This window comes from Canis lupus, chromosome 3 (assembly GCF_003254725.2).
Source record: "Canis lupus dingo isolate Sandy chromosome 3, ASM325472v2, whole genome shotgun sequence".
In the NCBI taxonomy this organism is placed as follows: domain Eukaryota; kingdom Metazoa; phylum Chordata; class Mammalia; order Carnivora; family Canidae; genus Canis; species Canis lupus.
The window spans coordinates 52,189,771-52,205,460 of NC_064245.1; the positions used below are offsets into that span (position 1 = coordinate 52,189,771).

At 44.6% G+C, this 15,690-nt stretch overlaps 1 protein-coding gene across 2 annotated transcripts in view; it reads left to right on the forward strand.

Moving 5' to 3' along the window:
- The first annotated feature begins 14,567 nt into the window (after positions 1-14,567).
- The window catches only part of ABHD2 (abhydrolase domain containing 2, acylglycerol lipase), a 103,261-nt gene continuing 102,138 nt past the window's right edge, over positions 14,568-15,690 (forward strand). The window contains exon 1 of one of the 2 annotated variants that reach the window (XM_025438521.3): positions 14,568-14,726. The gene's annotated coding sequence lies outside the window, so the exon portion shown is untranslated. The remainder of the gene's footprint in view (positions 14,727-15,690) is intronic. The other variant, XM_025438522.3, reaches the window with a different exon arrangement.

Consider the following 15,690-nt stretch of genomic DNA (forward strand, 5'->3'; position numbering starts at 1 on the left):
GGCCCCATGGGTGGCCATGGCTATGTGCTTGGAGCACTGAACACCCAGACCAATGTAATCTCTGAAGGCAACAAATGCCTTGAACCTGGTCATTGGCCAGCGCGGGGTTTGCTTCTGCACAGGCATATTCTTTAAGGTCTCATCCGAGGGATGCCCCCAGGAAAGAGTCAGTCTTTCCCCCAGGAAAGATCTCAGATTCCTTTATGGACAAGGAGAAGAGATAGATCTCCTCCAGGGACCTGATTTTTGTGTCCTTGACCCAATATGGTGATAGGGATCCACTCTTGGTGCTCAGCCTTGACTCTTTCAGCTCCGGGGAGAGACCCTGCCTTGCGTGCTGCTGCCAAAGCCTCTGTGGAAGCCGCCAGGGCCTCCTGCCAAGGCCCAACCACAGGGCCAGCACCATCCACCATTTGGTGTTTTCTCAGAGGCAAAGCAGGAGTCTGTATCCTTTTTTTTTTTAAGTAAGCTCTACACCCCACCCATGAGCTTGAACTCATGACCCCAAGACAGAGAGTTGCATACTCTTCCAACTGAGCCAGGGGCGCTGGGAATTTGTACTTGCAAACAAAAAGCTCCTGAGTTAATTCTGTTTGCCACATTTGGGAGCTACTGGTTTAAGGTAGTGCTTGTCCAACTTAAATGCACGTATGAAGCACTCAAGGGTCTTGCCAAACACAGATTCTTATTTAGTCAGTGTGGGATAGGGCCTAAGGTTCTGCATTTCTTTTTTTTTTTTTTTTTTTTTATAATAGTCACACAGAGAGAGAGAGAGAGAGAGAGAGAGAGAGAGAGAGGCAGAGACACAGGCAGAGGGAGAAGCAGGCTCCATGTACCGGGAGCCTGACGTGGGATTCGATCCCGGGTCTCCAGGATCGCGCCCTGGGCCAAAGGCAGGCGCCAAAGGTTCTGCATTTCTAACAGGCTCCCAGCTGATGCTGATGCTGCACATTTGTGGAGCAAGTCTTCCAGTCTTCTCAAACTTGAATGAACATCAGAGCTCTGTGGAGGGCTTGTCAAACTAGATTGCTGGGCTCCACCCCAGAGTTCTGATTTAGTAGGTTAACAAGTAAGTGGGTCTCCGCTTGCTAGAAGCATTCCAGAGACCACACATTGAGAACCACAGCTCTAGGGGGAATGTGTAGGCTTTGGAATCAGGCCACAGGAGTTAAATTCCATCCCAGCAAGTGCACTGACAGATTCCTTGTTTGCTCTCCCTCTGACTGTACAACAGAATCACCTGAAGGACTTCAAAAATTCAGATACCAGTGTTCTATCCCAGATCAGATTAAACCAGAAAAGCCAAGAGACCCAGAACCATGTTTTTACAAGTTCCTCCAGTGATTCTGATGTGTAGACAGGGTGGAGAGTCACTGACATACGTTGAGCCAATCTCTTCACCCAAATACAAATACTGTGAGGATTAAGTAAAAATGAAGACAGGGGCATCTGGCTGGCTCAGTTGGGAGAGCATGCAACTCTCAATCTCGGAGTTGTAAGCTCAAGCCCAACCTTGGGCATGGGGGTTACTTAAAAATAAATAAAAAGAAACTTAAAAAGAAAAGATGCAAAGAATGTAGTTTGACACAGGCACACCAGGGGACCACAATGACTACTCCCCCTTTTCATCAATGCTGTCTCTGGGCCTGTCCAAGGCCCACCTTCCCATTCCACCCACAACCAAAAAAAAAAGCAAACCTTGTCTCCTTTGTCATTTTGTTTCTGAATGGTTGCCTCCTCTCACTAGCATCCTTTTTTTTCCTTTTAAGAAAAGATTCTGTTTTTAAGTTATCTCTACACCCAATGTAGGACTGGAACTCTCAACCCCAAGATCAAGAGTCATAGGCTCCATCTGCTGAGCCAGCCAGGCACCCCTTACCAGCATCTGAAGTCTATTTCCTATTTGCTCTTCCCAATGCCTTTTAAAATACTCTGAACACCCTCATCACTCAATCTTGCTGCCCTCTTGTTTCCAAGAAGGAAAGGGCTTCTTCTGTCCACACTTTTTTTTTTTTTATTCATAGAGACAGAGAGAGAGAGAGAGAGAGAGAGGGAGAGACACAGGCAGAGGGAGAAGCAGGCTCCATGAAGGGAGCCCAACGTGGGACCCGATCCTGGGTCTTCAGGATCACACCCCAGGCTGCAGGCAGCACTAAACCACTGCGCCACAGGGGCTGCCCTTCTGTCCACCCTTGATCCTGAACTTTACTCCATAGACACCCAAAGACTATCAAGAGTGTTTGGATAGTCAAACCCAAAGGCCTTTTCTCAGTGACTGCTCTCCTTCAATTCAACTGAACAAACGTATTTAGTGCTTACTATCACTGGGGTATAAAGATGAGTAAGTCACCATCTTTGACCTCAAGGGGTGGGGTGTAAGTGTAAGACTGGCTATTATACAAGTAAGTCAATACTATTGGTGAGATAAGAGCCTTGATGTAAAGTGTGAACTATGTGGGTTCTTTTTTTTTTTTCTTTCTTTTTTTTTTTTTTTAGTTTTATTTATTTTGAGAAGGGGGAGGGGCAGAAGAAGAGTAAGTAGCAGACTCTGCTGAGCAGGGAGCCTGACCCAGGGCTTGACCACAGGACCCTGGGATTATGACCTGAGCCAAAAGCACTTAACCTATTGAGCCACCCAGGTGTCCCTGTAGGTTCTTGACCTCAGCACCCAACCTTAGCATAGGGCCCTGAGCATAAATATCTTTTGAATGAATTAATAAATGATTGACTGAATGAATGAACTCCACAGAAAGATGAGGAAAGGCTTTACACGTGAAATGGCCCTGTAGCAGAGTCCCAAAGGATGAGTAGAGTTTTCCAGGTGAGGTAGTGTATCAGTGGGTATTCCAGATGGAGTCAAAGGTATGGGAGCAAGAAATAGCATGGCACATTCCAGAAGTGTTGGTGATGTAACAGGTGGACATAGAAGGTGTGAAGGGGAATGGAAGGAGGAAGACTGGGAGGTAGTTGGAAAGGAGGTGGAGTTCAAAGAGATACTGAAAGTCCTTCTGTGCCTCTGAGAAAGGGTAGAACATGGTCCCTGGGGAATGGGAAGCGGCTCCTGGGTTTTAACAAGGGAGTCAAGTGATCAAAATTGCATTTTAGGAAGACAGCCTGGCAGCAACTTGAGCTACATGGAGGAGATGAAAGTACTTGAGAAGAGTGTATGGGGTAGAAAGGTGGAGGTCAGAACACATGGCTGAGTCAGCTTCGGGAAGAAAGGTCTGTAGTGTAGACTAACAGGGAGGAAGAAGAGAGCAGGGGTGCCTGCCACTAGAGTCCCAGGCTACCAAGAAGTCAAGTAGGGGGAAATGAAAACCAACTGGTAGGTGTGGCAGTGAGTGGGGGGAGTCATGGTGACCTGCGCCAGAACCATTCCAGTGGAGCAGTGCGGGGAGAAATAGAACCATAGCCATGGGCATTGCAAGAACATTCCCTCCTCCCTTGGTATCCATAATCGGGTACCTGCGATCTCTCCATCTCAGTGGAGAAACAAACTTAAAAATATGGAGCCATGGAAATCAATTACTTTGCTGGCACCCTTAATGTTAGTTTTCTTCTTTTTAAAAAACCTTTTTATTTGGGGTGCCTGAGTGGTTCAGTCGGTTGAGTGTCTGCCTTTGGCTCCAGTCCTGGTCCAAGGGTCCTGGGATCAATTCTTTCATCAGGCTCCCTGCTCAGTGGGAAGTCTGCTTCTCTCTCTCTCTCTCCCTCTGCTTGTGCTCTCTCTCTCTCTCTCTCTCAAATAAATAAATAGAATCTTAAAAAAAACCTTCTTATTTAAAAATGTATTTTTAAAAAATATTTTATTTAGTTATTTGAGAGGGAGCACGAACAGGGAGGAGGAGCAGAGGGAGAGGGAGAAGCAGACTCCCTACTGAACAGGGAGCCTGACGTGGGGCTTGATCCCAGGACTCCAGGACCATGACCTGAGCCAAAGGCAGATGCCTTTTTGAAGCAAATCCCAGTGCTACATCATTTGACTCATAAACATGTTACTATGTACCTCTGGAATATAAAGCCTTTAAAAAACCATCAGAATACAATTAATATACCTAAAATCAACAATACCTTAAAGTTATCCGAGATGCAATGTGTTCAAAGTCTCTGATTGTTTCATTATTTTGTTTTTTGTTTTGTTTTGTTTTTGTTTCATTATTTTGATTTTTTTCCAGTTGTTTTAATAACGATGCTCACAAGTCCCATATGTTGCATTTGGTAAAAAAAAAATTAGCTTCTTAAACTTCTTTTAAATGTACAATTTTATGGAATCCTCTCTGCATTTTTCTTTGCATTTCATTCATTGAAGAGGAAACAGGACAGCTGCCATCTTGACAGCTCTGTGGTTAAAAGGGTATTTCCTCAAATCACACAGCTTTCTTTTGTTTTAGGAGACTTTGTAGTGAAGTGTTAGCTAGCCACAGAAAAGTACATGAATTGTAAGTGTGCAGCCTGGTGAATTTTCATAAGTGAACACACCCGTGTAACCCCCACCCAGCTCAGGAAACAAAACATTACTGGACCTCCTCCTCATGCCCTCTCCTGGTCTCTGCTACCCCACAGAGGTGACCTGACTCATTCACACTATAGATTCATTTTGCCTCAATATAAGTAGACTCACACAATAAATAGAATCATACAATAGAAATTGTGACTGGCTTCTTTTGCTCCACATTATGTCCATGTTGTTGCTTCTAGCAATGGGTTTACATTTTCACTGCTGTATAATATTCCATTGAATATGAAGATGCTACAATGTTGATGGACATGAGGGCTGATTTATAGTCTTAGGCAATTACAAATAGTACCACCATGAACACTGGTGTATGCACATTTTTTCTGAGGTGCACACTTGGGAATAAATGTTACGTTCTTCACTGCTTAGGTTTTAATTTGGACTCTATTGCATACCACCCATGTGACCTTAAACCCATTAGTTCAACTCTCTAGTCTTAGTTTTCTGATCTGAAAAATGGGGATAATTAATACCAACCCTGTGGCATTACTGTGAGGATTAAATGGAAGAAAACATGTCAAGCTATAAAAACAATGCCTGGCTCCTAGTAAGGGTTAATAAGTGTTAGCTCTCATTATTTCTACCTTTTTGTGATGACTTTTCAATCTCCCTCTTTCCTGCCTGCTTGAAGTTCTGTTCTCTCACATTTAAGGTGACCTGGTCTGCTTTTCTCTCTCTCTGGAACTTATCTATTCTCATGACTTCTGCTATCTTGTGTGTGGGCAACATTGCAAAGTGTTACACAAAATGTATGACTGCAAAGTTCCTTGCCTACAAAGCTTGACCTTTCACCTACTCTCCAGTCCTAGTTTTCTGGTCACAATGCACTATTTGCCCTTTCCCTCAAATAGATCTGTTACCACGGTCTCAAGAGATCTACATCAGACTCACCCATCCTCTTCCATATTAGAATCACCTTGGTGTCCTCTCTGACTTTTCCTTCCCCACCCCCCCGCACCCCACATTTATTCTGCAGAGAGGTCCTGATTCCTGATTCTCATCCCCTCCAGCTTCATGTTGCAAATGCTCTATTCCAAGAAAGATTAGCTGAGAGGTTTGGTGCTCATTGCCTCTACCCACCTCCCACTCATAAGGCATAATCTCTATCCTAGGTGTAACAGGCTGAAAAACTATGGCCTCAATCACCTTTGCCCCAGCTTGCTCACAGGGTAGAGATTCTATGGGGAGAAGGCAAGCTGACAAGACTAGAGGCTACTGCCCTTGTCCAGCACTCTGTTCATAAAGCATTGTTATCACACCAAGATAAGAAGATCATTGTGCCTGCCCACACTCTTCATGTTCTGGAGCAGTGGTTTTGCCTAGGAGAAGCAGCAAGCCATAAGAACAGAGATCTCCAAAGCTCACCTCCATGGAAACTGACTTTATTTGTAATACAATGTGGAGAACTTCAAGCATAAGGTATTCTTGAAAACAATGGAAATTTTGTTGGTAAACAGCTAAGAGGAGTCTGGGAGCTCCATTTGAGCAAGAAGTTAAACTGCCAACTGGCTAGATGTAAATTAGAGAGAATCAGGGAAGGAGACAGCTGTAGAGAGCCCTCTTGGATGGAATAAACCTTGAAGATTACCCCTGGAAAGGGGCTTAGATTTAGTTCGACAAGACTGTGGAGCAGTGTACACCCAAGACAATGTTAAACCCAGTGGAATAACCAGCCAGCAGCTGGTGGAGGCTAACAATTAGATGTGAGATACTACAGGAGGCAGACAAGTTAACAGAGAAATCAGGTAAAGGGACAAAGTCTTGTTGGTTTAAGTTTTTTTCAGATTTTATTTATTTATTTGAAAGAGAGAGCACAAGCAGAGGGAGGCCAGAGGGAGAGACAGAAGCAGACTCCCTGCTGACAAGGGGCTCGATCCCAGGACCCTGAGATCATGACCTGAGCCAAAGTCAGACACTTAACTGACTGAACCACCCAGGTGCCCCAGGAGACAAGTCTCGTTAAGACCACTGTCATCCCAGAGAGACAGGACACATATCCAAGGCTGTACCCTCTCAGGAGTAACATCTGAGTGCATGCTATGAGGGAATTGACTATTAGAATAGTCCAGCCAAGTCACTGAACAAGTTAGCAAACAAACAACAACAACAAACCCCAGAGTGGAAAGGAACCTATATTGAAAGTTACCTCAAATATGCCGTTTTCAAAGAAAATTATGATACACACAAAGACACAGGAGTGTATGACCTATATACAAGAAAAAAAAATCAGATATCAGAAACTGCCTTTGAGGGGGCTCAGATGTCAGACTTAGCAGACAAAGACTTCAAAGCAATTGTTACAAATATGGTCAAAGAAATATAGGAAACCATGTTTAAAGTGGTAAAAAGAAGGTCTGATGACAGTGTCTCACTAAGGAGAGAATCTCAGTAAAGAAAATTTATAAAAGAACCAATGGAAGTTCTGGAGTCAGGACACTTCAATAACTGAAGTTAAAAATTCATTAGGGGACCTGGAAGAGGCAACACAACCTTGAAAAAGGAAAATAAAGTTGGAGCACCCACACTTAACTAATTTTTTAAAACTTACCACAAAAACTACTGTGATCATGACAGTATTAAGCCATAATACTGGCTTAATGAGAGACATATAGATCAGAGAACTAGAGAACACAGAAGGAAACCCATACATCTCTGGCCAACTGATTTTTGACAAGCGTGATATTCAACAGGAAAAGAAGTGTTTTTCAATAAATGGTTCTAGACAACTGGACATTCACATGCACAAGAATGCAGTTACATGACACAAAAGTTAGCTCAAAATAAGTCATAGACCTAGACATAAGAGCTAAAACTAGAAAACTCTTAGAAGAAAATACAGCAGTAAATCCTCACAGATCTTGGATTAGGGAAAGCTTTCTTCAATATGATAACAAAAGCACAAACATAAATAGATAAACTTGACTTCATCAAAATTAAAAACTTCTGTGTTTCCAAGGCCACCATTAAGAATATGAAAAGACACTTCACAGAACATCAGCAAGTATCTGCAAATCATGTATCCAATAAAGGACTTGCATCTAGAATATATAACTCGATTTAAAAGAAAGGAATAAAATATGGATATAGGGAGTGACTTCTAGTGGGCAGGTTTTTCTTTCTGGATGATAAAAATGTTCTAAATTGACCATGGTGATAGTTGCACACTCTGTAAATATACAAAACCCATTGAATTATACACTTTAAAAAAATATTTTATTTATTTTTTTTGAGAGAGAATGGGTGAGAGAGAGAGAGAGAATGAGGGGATGGTGGGAGAGGGGGAAGCAGACTTCCCTGGGAGCAGAGAGCCTGATGTGGGGCTTGATCCCAGGACCCTGAGATCATAACCTGAACCAAAGGCAGACGCTTAAACAACTGAGCCCCCAGGTGCCCAAATTGCATACTTTAAAATAGGTAAATTGCATTATATGCGAATTATATCCCAATAAAGCTGTTTAAAAATAATCATGATAATAGCAATAGCTATCGCTCATAGAGCACATACAATATACTACTAGGTACTGTAATTAAGCATTTCACATACGTTATGTCATTTTTCAACATTATGAGATGAAGGTTGTTTTCTTTATAGTATAGATGAAGAAATCAAGACTCAAAATGTTAGTTCACTTTCTATAGAGAATACAACCAACAAATGCCACAGCCTGGATTTAAATTTAGATTTTTCTGCTTCTAAAGCTCATGTTCTTCAATTGCTTCCTTTGACTTAGAAGAAGATAAATCTAACTCCTTTCCATTTCATTCAACAAATGTTACCATCTATTGTGAGCTAGGTCTCATGTTTTTGAAAGTGGGTTGAAATGTATTATAGGTGATCTTGAGAAAAAGCTTTTTTATTGTGGAGGAATGTGTGGTGAGTTTACCTTCTCAACCACTTTTATTTTCTTTACTATTTATTTTTTTAAAGGATTTTATTTATTCACTTGAGAGAGTGAGAGAGAGAGAGCACGAATAGGGGAAAGAGGCAGAAGCAGACTCCCTCCCTGAGCTGGGAGCTTGACATGGGGCTTAATCCCAAGATCCAGAGATCAGGACCCAAGTGAAAGGCAGACACTTAACCCTCTGAGTCACCCAGGCGTCCCCCTTCTCAATCACTTTTACATGGACAATTCAGTGATATTAAATACATTCATATTGTTATACAATCATCACCACCCTCCAGCTCCTGAACTTTTTCATCTTGCAAAACAGAAACTCAGTACCCTCTAAATAACTACCCATCACCCCCTCTCCCAGTGCCTAGTAGCACTATTCTATTTTCCTGTCCCTATGACTGTGACTCCTCTAGGTTCTTCATATAAGTGGAATCTTGCAACATTTGTCCTTTTATGACTGGCTTATTTCACTTAGCATAATGTCTTCAAGGTTCCCCTCTGATATAGTATGTTTCAGAATTTAATTCCTTTTTAAGGTGGGATAATATTCCATAGTGTCTATATGCTACACTTTGTTTATTCATCCATCAATAGACAGTTGGGTTTTTACCTTTAGCCATTGTGAATAATGCTGCAGTAAACATGGGTGTACAAATATCTGTTTGAATCAAGTAGCACGAAGAAGAACATTTTATTTTATTTTTTAAAAGATTTTATTTATTTGAGAGAGAGCACAGACAGGGGGAAGGGCAGAAGGGGAGGCAGAAGCAGACTCTCCACTGAGCAGGGACCCAGATGCGGAGCTCCATCCCAGGACCCTGAGATCATGACCTGAGCTGAAGGCAGACACTTAACTGACTGCGCCACCCAGGTGCCCTCTGGGAAGAACATTTTAAAATTTAATAGTTGTAAAATTATTTTCATGTAAAGTAGAACCAAATATAAGCAGCACATCAAGCTGGTAATATCACTGATACTATTGCTTAGGTGTGCACAGTTTTTTCAACCTCAGCACTACTGACCTTTGGGGCCAGATAATTCTTTGTTGTGGGGGCTGTCCTTTCAGCAGCATCCCTGGCATCTACCTACTAAATGCTAGCAGCACTCCCTGCAGTTGTGACAACCAAAAAATGTCTCCAGATATTGCCAATGTCCCTGGTTGGGGGATGAACTTGCCCCTGGTTGAGAACTACTAATTCTGTATGAGGCTGAAGAAGGTATTTAATTTAAAAAGTGGGTGAATTTAATGAAACTATTAACAACCAGGTGATAAAGAGATAGGTTCAAAATTATGAAGGCAATCTGCAGATTCCTGGAGCATGCTATGGACTGTGGTAGGATGTCCAAACACTCAGGCAGCTGAGATGAAGGCATGAACTCAGATGAAGGCATTAACTACCATTCATCCCCAGCCCTGTCTACCCTTTACATCTTCACTCCTGCTGATTCTCCACTTGGACTCTGCTCCAGACAAAACAACTTGTATTTTTCCACTTCGAGGCCTCTGTTCCTATTGTCCTCATCTACTGGGAATTCCACCCCAGCCCCACCCCAACTTCAGTCCCATAGACCTTCTCGAGGCCTAGTTCAAATCTGTAAGAATCTAAATCAAGGGGAATCAGAAGAAATTGTTTTCTCCTCTGCATAATTATTCACTTTGTTGATTATGCTTTATTGCTTACTGCTCAGTCTCTTTGGTATCTTTTCAAGTATTTGTCCTATATTAAGATGGGACTTTGATTTATTGTTCTGTTTATCTCATTAGTACTATATGTCCTGTGCAGTAAAAATATTTACTCTATTGCTAATTCGAATATATAGAAAAACAAAATAGGGATCTTGGTAGGAAGTAAACAGCTTTAAAATAGCTCAATAACATGAAATTACACAGGAAAGGGTGTGTGATGCACTTATTTAATGCACAGGTTTTATTGATTCCTTTCGAGTTGATAGCATGAAGAACTCAATTTTTATTACTGTAATTAAGGATGACGTCAAGAAGAGGAATGCATGGTGACTAAGAAATCATCTTTAGCCAACCACCTGTCTGATACTCTGTATCTGATTATAAGGCTGAAACCACTTTTCACCTGTGTGGCTGTGAGTGCGCTTTATGAGCATTTTTAGTGCTGGGTCCTGTGTATGTAAGTGTAAATATTACTGTATTGTTTATCATCCAAACTGAGACTATTTGAGATGAAAGAGGCGCACTATTAAAAATTCTCCACAGCAATAGGCATAAACCCAGACTCTCCTGGGCATAAAACCACCCTAAGCATTTTTAAAAGATTTGTTAAATTTATTTGAGAGAGATAGTGAGAGAGAGCATGAGAAGGGGGAAAGGGAGAAGCAGGTTCCCCACTTGCAAGGAGTCCCAGGACCCTGGGATCATGACCTGAGCTGAAGACAGATGCTTAACTGCCTGAGCCACCCATGTGCCCCCACCCTATGCATTTTTTATAGACAACTTCACATGAAGGTTTAAGAAAGCAGCCTAAAACATAAACTTACTATATTCATCACTATTTTAAACAGCCAGTGGGAAGATTTTTCCAATAACAAAACAAGCCAAACCCTTGAATTTCATCATAGTTTGTCTTGATGCAACTATTGCATACTGGGGCTTAGAACTTCTAAACAAACTTCATCTCCATTAACAATGAGAAGGTAGCCAGGAACTCTGACCTCCTTTCCTAGACTTTACATAGGCAGCACTGGGTGTAAAAAGAAAGCAGCAAACTTTGGCTCCTGAGAGCTAAGGCTCTTAGACCTTCTGAGATATTTCATGAACACCCAGGCTGCAGTTTTTAGCACTGTTTTGTTAGCCAAATCCATTCCCATTTCCCTCTCATAGACTATGGTGATGAGGTCTAGTCTCAAAAACCTTAACTCAGTCCTGGGAACCTTCCTCTTTTGATAAGGATATTCTAAAGGAAAAATTTCACCAGCTGTAGATATTGCTAATAAGAGTAATCCTGCCTGTGGGGCACCTGAGCAGCTCAGTCAGTTGAGCATCTGATTTTTTGTTTCAGTTCAGGTCATGATCTTGGGGTTGTGGGATCAAGCCCCCACAACAGCCCCACACTCAAGGGGAGTATGCTTGCGATTCTCTCTCTCCTTCTCCCCTTGCTGCTACACACACACTCATGCTCTGCCTCTCAAATAAATAAGTAAATGCTAAAAAAAATAATAATCCTGGGTGCCTGGGTGGCTTGGTTGAGTGTCCAACTGTTGATTTCAGCTCAGGTCATGATCTCAAGGTTGTGAGATTGGGCCCCACCTTGGGCTCTGTGCTCAGTGCAGTCTGCTTGAGATTCTCTTTTTCTCCCTCTGTCCCTCTTTCCACCCATGTGCTCTCTCACTGTTAAATAAAATCTTAAAAAAAATCATACTACCTTTGCTGAGGGGACAGATAAATGGGAACTATCTGTACTTTCTGCCCAATTTTGCTATGAGTCTAAAACTATTTATTTTATTTTATTTACTTAAATAATCTCTATACTCAGTGTGGGGCTCAAACTCACAACACCAAGATCAAAGTTACATGCTTTTCTGACTGAGCCAGCCAGGCACTCTGAATCTAAAATTATTTTTTATTTATTTTTTTTTATTATTATTATTTTTTAATTATTTTAAAAATAAAGTGTATATGAAAACAAATCCCGAATTCTGTGATTACCACTTCTGAGGGACTTAAAAATGATCACTTTAGAGAAAGACTCTAAGTGTGCTCATTCTGTGCATCTTTTGGGGGGTGGGTGCACATAGGGTGAGCAAGAGAGAAAATGTTAAGCAGGCTCCACACCCAGCACAGAGCCCGACCTCATGACCCTGAGATCACTACGTGAATGGAAATCATGAGTCTGAAACATAACTGAGCCATCCAGGCTCCCCTCTGTGCATCTTTTTGAGCCTTTGTGATGCAATTTTGTTTTAGAATTCCTGAATGGGATGAATGTCCCTTTCTGGAACTCTTGGCTAAAGCTATGCCCCTGACTTGGAAGAGAAAAAATCCATCCAGTAGAGCAGTCTACTCCTAACAGCTGCTTTCTGTGGCTCTGAATCAAGTGGAGTAATCTTCCCAGATCTCAGGAGCCACTTTAATGCCGCGCCGGACCTGACATGACATCTCAGTTTCCTTTAGCAAACACAAGCAGGAGTAGACCTGTATGGAGCCAGGCCAGTTTCCTCAGAACCTGTGCAGACATTGTATGGCCACCAAGCAGCACTATTTAAAGACATAAGAATTGGAAAACTGGAGCAGAAAAAAGTGTGCCTTCACGCATGTGCATGCACCCAGATGCGTGCATACACACATACACACACACACACACACACACACACAACTGGCAACAGATCTAAAGCTCTATTTTGAGCATCGGGGTGGCTCAGTGGTTGAGCGTCTGCCTTTGGCTCAGGTTGTGATCCCAGGGTCTTGGGATCAAGTGCTGCATCAGGCTCCCTGCAGGGAGCCTGCTTCTCCCTCTGCCTAGGTCTCTGCCTCTCTGTGTCTCTCATGAATAAATAAATAAAATCTTTAAAAATGACAGAAAGAAAGGAAGAAAGCAAGCTAGCTCTTTACTGGTGGCCCAAACTGTGTTAACACGAGAGTCAGAATCTCGGGGGTCCTACTGAAGCCTGGGTTTTTCTTTTTCAAGCTGGAAAATAATATAGAGGAACAAATAGCTGAGGTGCAATTTTTTTTTTAAGGTAACATGGCAACTGACTGAAAAATACACCATTGGCAAAGGATTCTCCTCTACCTGGAATATCTTGGGTGAAGTTTCTCTCAAAAGTAGACCCAAAGGGTCTGGGGCTAAATTCAGGCCAAAGAGGCTATTTCTGTTTGCACACTAGGACTTCCATGTCTTCAGAATGGGGACTGGGTTTCAGGAGTCCCTGGAAAATGTTATGCAGTGGTTTCTAGTTCAGTGCTGATCAGCCTTCAAAGGGTTGTTTGGTCATGCTCCATGAAACTTGAGCCATTGGACACTTGGAAGGCTGAACAGGATGAGGAAAGCTCCATTTTTCCTTGTCATAATCCTGAAATGTACTGGAAAAAAATTAACATTGCTAGAAATACCACTTCCCTTCTCTCACTGAATGCTCCTCCCATCTCAACCCCTGCTCTCTCTCTCTTCCAGCCAAACGGTGCCCTGGTAGGGTGGCCCTGTCTACCCTTAAAGGGGTTGCATTTCAAGTCAGTCAAGTATTCTATTCTTGGTAAAGCACATGCCACTGCAAAAGTAGTTTCAGGCTCATAGAATTTTAGAACTGGGCCTAGTTCCATGGACCCATGGAGGAGAGTGGGTGGGGAACCAGTCTTGATTAAAAGCCTGGTGAGTGCCAGGCACTGGTAGTGTTTACCAGGTTTATTTAATCTCGTCAACTACTGTAGTTACTCTCAGGAGTCAAAGAAATCAAGGTGCATGCAGAAAGGTTAAGTGACTTGCTCAGGCCCATGTAACCAGTGTGAGTCAACAGCAGGTCTGACTCTAAGGGCTACTTTCCTACAGGCTGCCTCCCCTGGGCTTGGGTCATCTTGAGTGCTTCCAGGGAAGTGGGACAGGAGCAGGTCCACGCTGCCCAGCACTTTCCCTTCGCCCTAACCGGGCTGGAAAGAGTCAGGGGCTACTGCCTCCACATCCTTTCCTCTTTTTGCTGCTCAGTGACTCACTCCCCTCGCGTCTCCCCCGGTCACGACCCGTGACGTCGGCTGTATCCTGGGCTACAGGTGAGTAAGTGGGTCGGCCTGGAGCCAGCAGACTGCAGCTGAGCTACCTTGTCGGCCTCCCTCCTCTCCACCTCACAGGACACCTGACCTTACCCAGCCCCCAAAACAAGCTCGCAGTCACAATTGCCTCCCTCTCCGCACCCGCCCCCATCAACATCAAGCACGATCCTTTAGCCCACCTCCCCTTTCCCCGCCCCCTCCGGCCTTATCCAATAGCGTCTCAGCCCACGGGCTAAAGACGTCAAAGGTAACCAACGGTGGAGGAGCTGTTCGCCGAAGGTTCCGCCTCCGCCCTGAGGAGCAGCTCCGCCAACCAATGGGCTGCCCGCCGGGCGCAGAGAGCTCTCGGGGCTCGTAGAGCAGCAGCTGGGCTGCCCAATGAGCGGACGAGTTCCGTACCGGGGGCGTGGCAGGAGCTGTCGTCAGGGGCGTGGCGGCAGTTGCTTGGGCGGGGCCGGTAGCGGCGGGAGCTGCACTGGCCAGGGGTTCCGGCTGCATTTCCATGAGTGCCGCCGGCAGCCGCGGAGCTGCAGGAACCGGGCTGGGGGCAAGCTGGGCCGCGGTAGTCAACCACGCGCAGGTAAAGCCACGGCCGAGCGAGCTCTGCTAAGCCGGGATGGCGCCCGGTATCCGTCGGGCCAGACCTCTGAGCCCCGAGGTCCCCGTCGTGGCTCGGCCCATCGCGCCGCTGCCTGCGCCTCCGGTCCTCCGGGGCCTGTCACCTGGCGCCGTGGGGGTCCCGAGGGCAGGCTCGCCCGGCTGCGGGGAGGGAGGCAGCCTGGACCGCGGCAGGTGGGATACGCCTTTCTGAAAGCCCTTTGTCCGCTCCTGCCCCGGGTACCGAGGATGGGGACATCCCCGACCGAGGCCTCCATGCCGGCCATCCCTCCATCGGTGCTCATTCCCGGGACCTCTAGGGTGTGGGGAGGGGGTCTGCGACCCAGGCCTGGTGATGGAGGTCCGGGATCCGCTCCTGGAACGAGAGGGCTGAGGGGCTTGATCACAGCTCTGGGTGTCCGGGGGGCCTCTGCGTTTCAGGGCTCCAGGGGGGCACCAAGGACCGATGGATTCAAGTTGTAAGGAGGCAGCTTTTGACCTAGTTGGAGGCGCGCTTATTGACCTTGGCCCCAAGCCAAGCACTGTTCTAGGCGCTTCGTGAACCTTACCCACAGAGAGCTGTCCAGCAGTGCAAGCGGCTGTCCGGGAGGCAGCCAGTGCCTCGACCTTGGAAGTGTCCAGGCACAGGCCAGATGACAGCCACCTGTCAGGGATGCTTAGAAAAGACTCTCAAAGGAGGGCTGCATGACCCACCTGTAAGGCCCTTCTCCACTCACAGATGCACTCTGCGTAACCTTTAATGCCTAGCTTGACAAGGCTATTTCAGGGGGGTCTGTTAGGTCTGTTAGGTGTTGAATTCACCATAATGAATTCTGTAGTTTCAACTCTCAAGAGTGGGTGTCAGCAAAGAGAATGGAGTATACCAAGAAGATAAGGTTTATTTAGCCATCATGAAACTCTGTAATTAGAACCACCCTGGGCCGCAT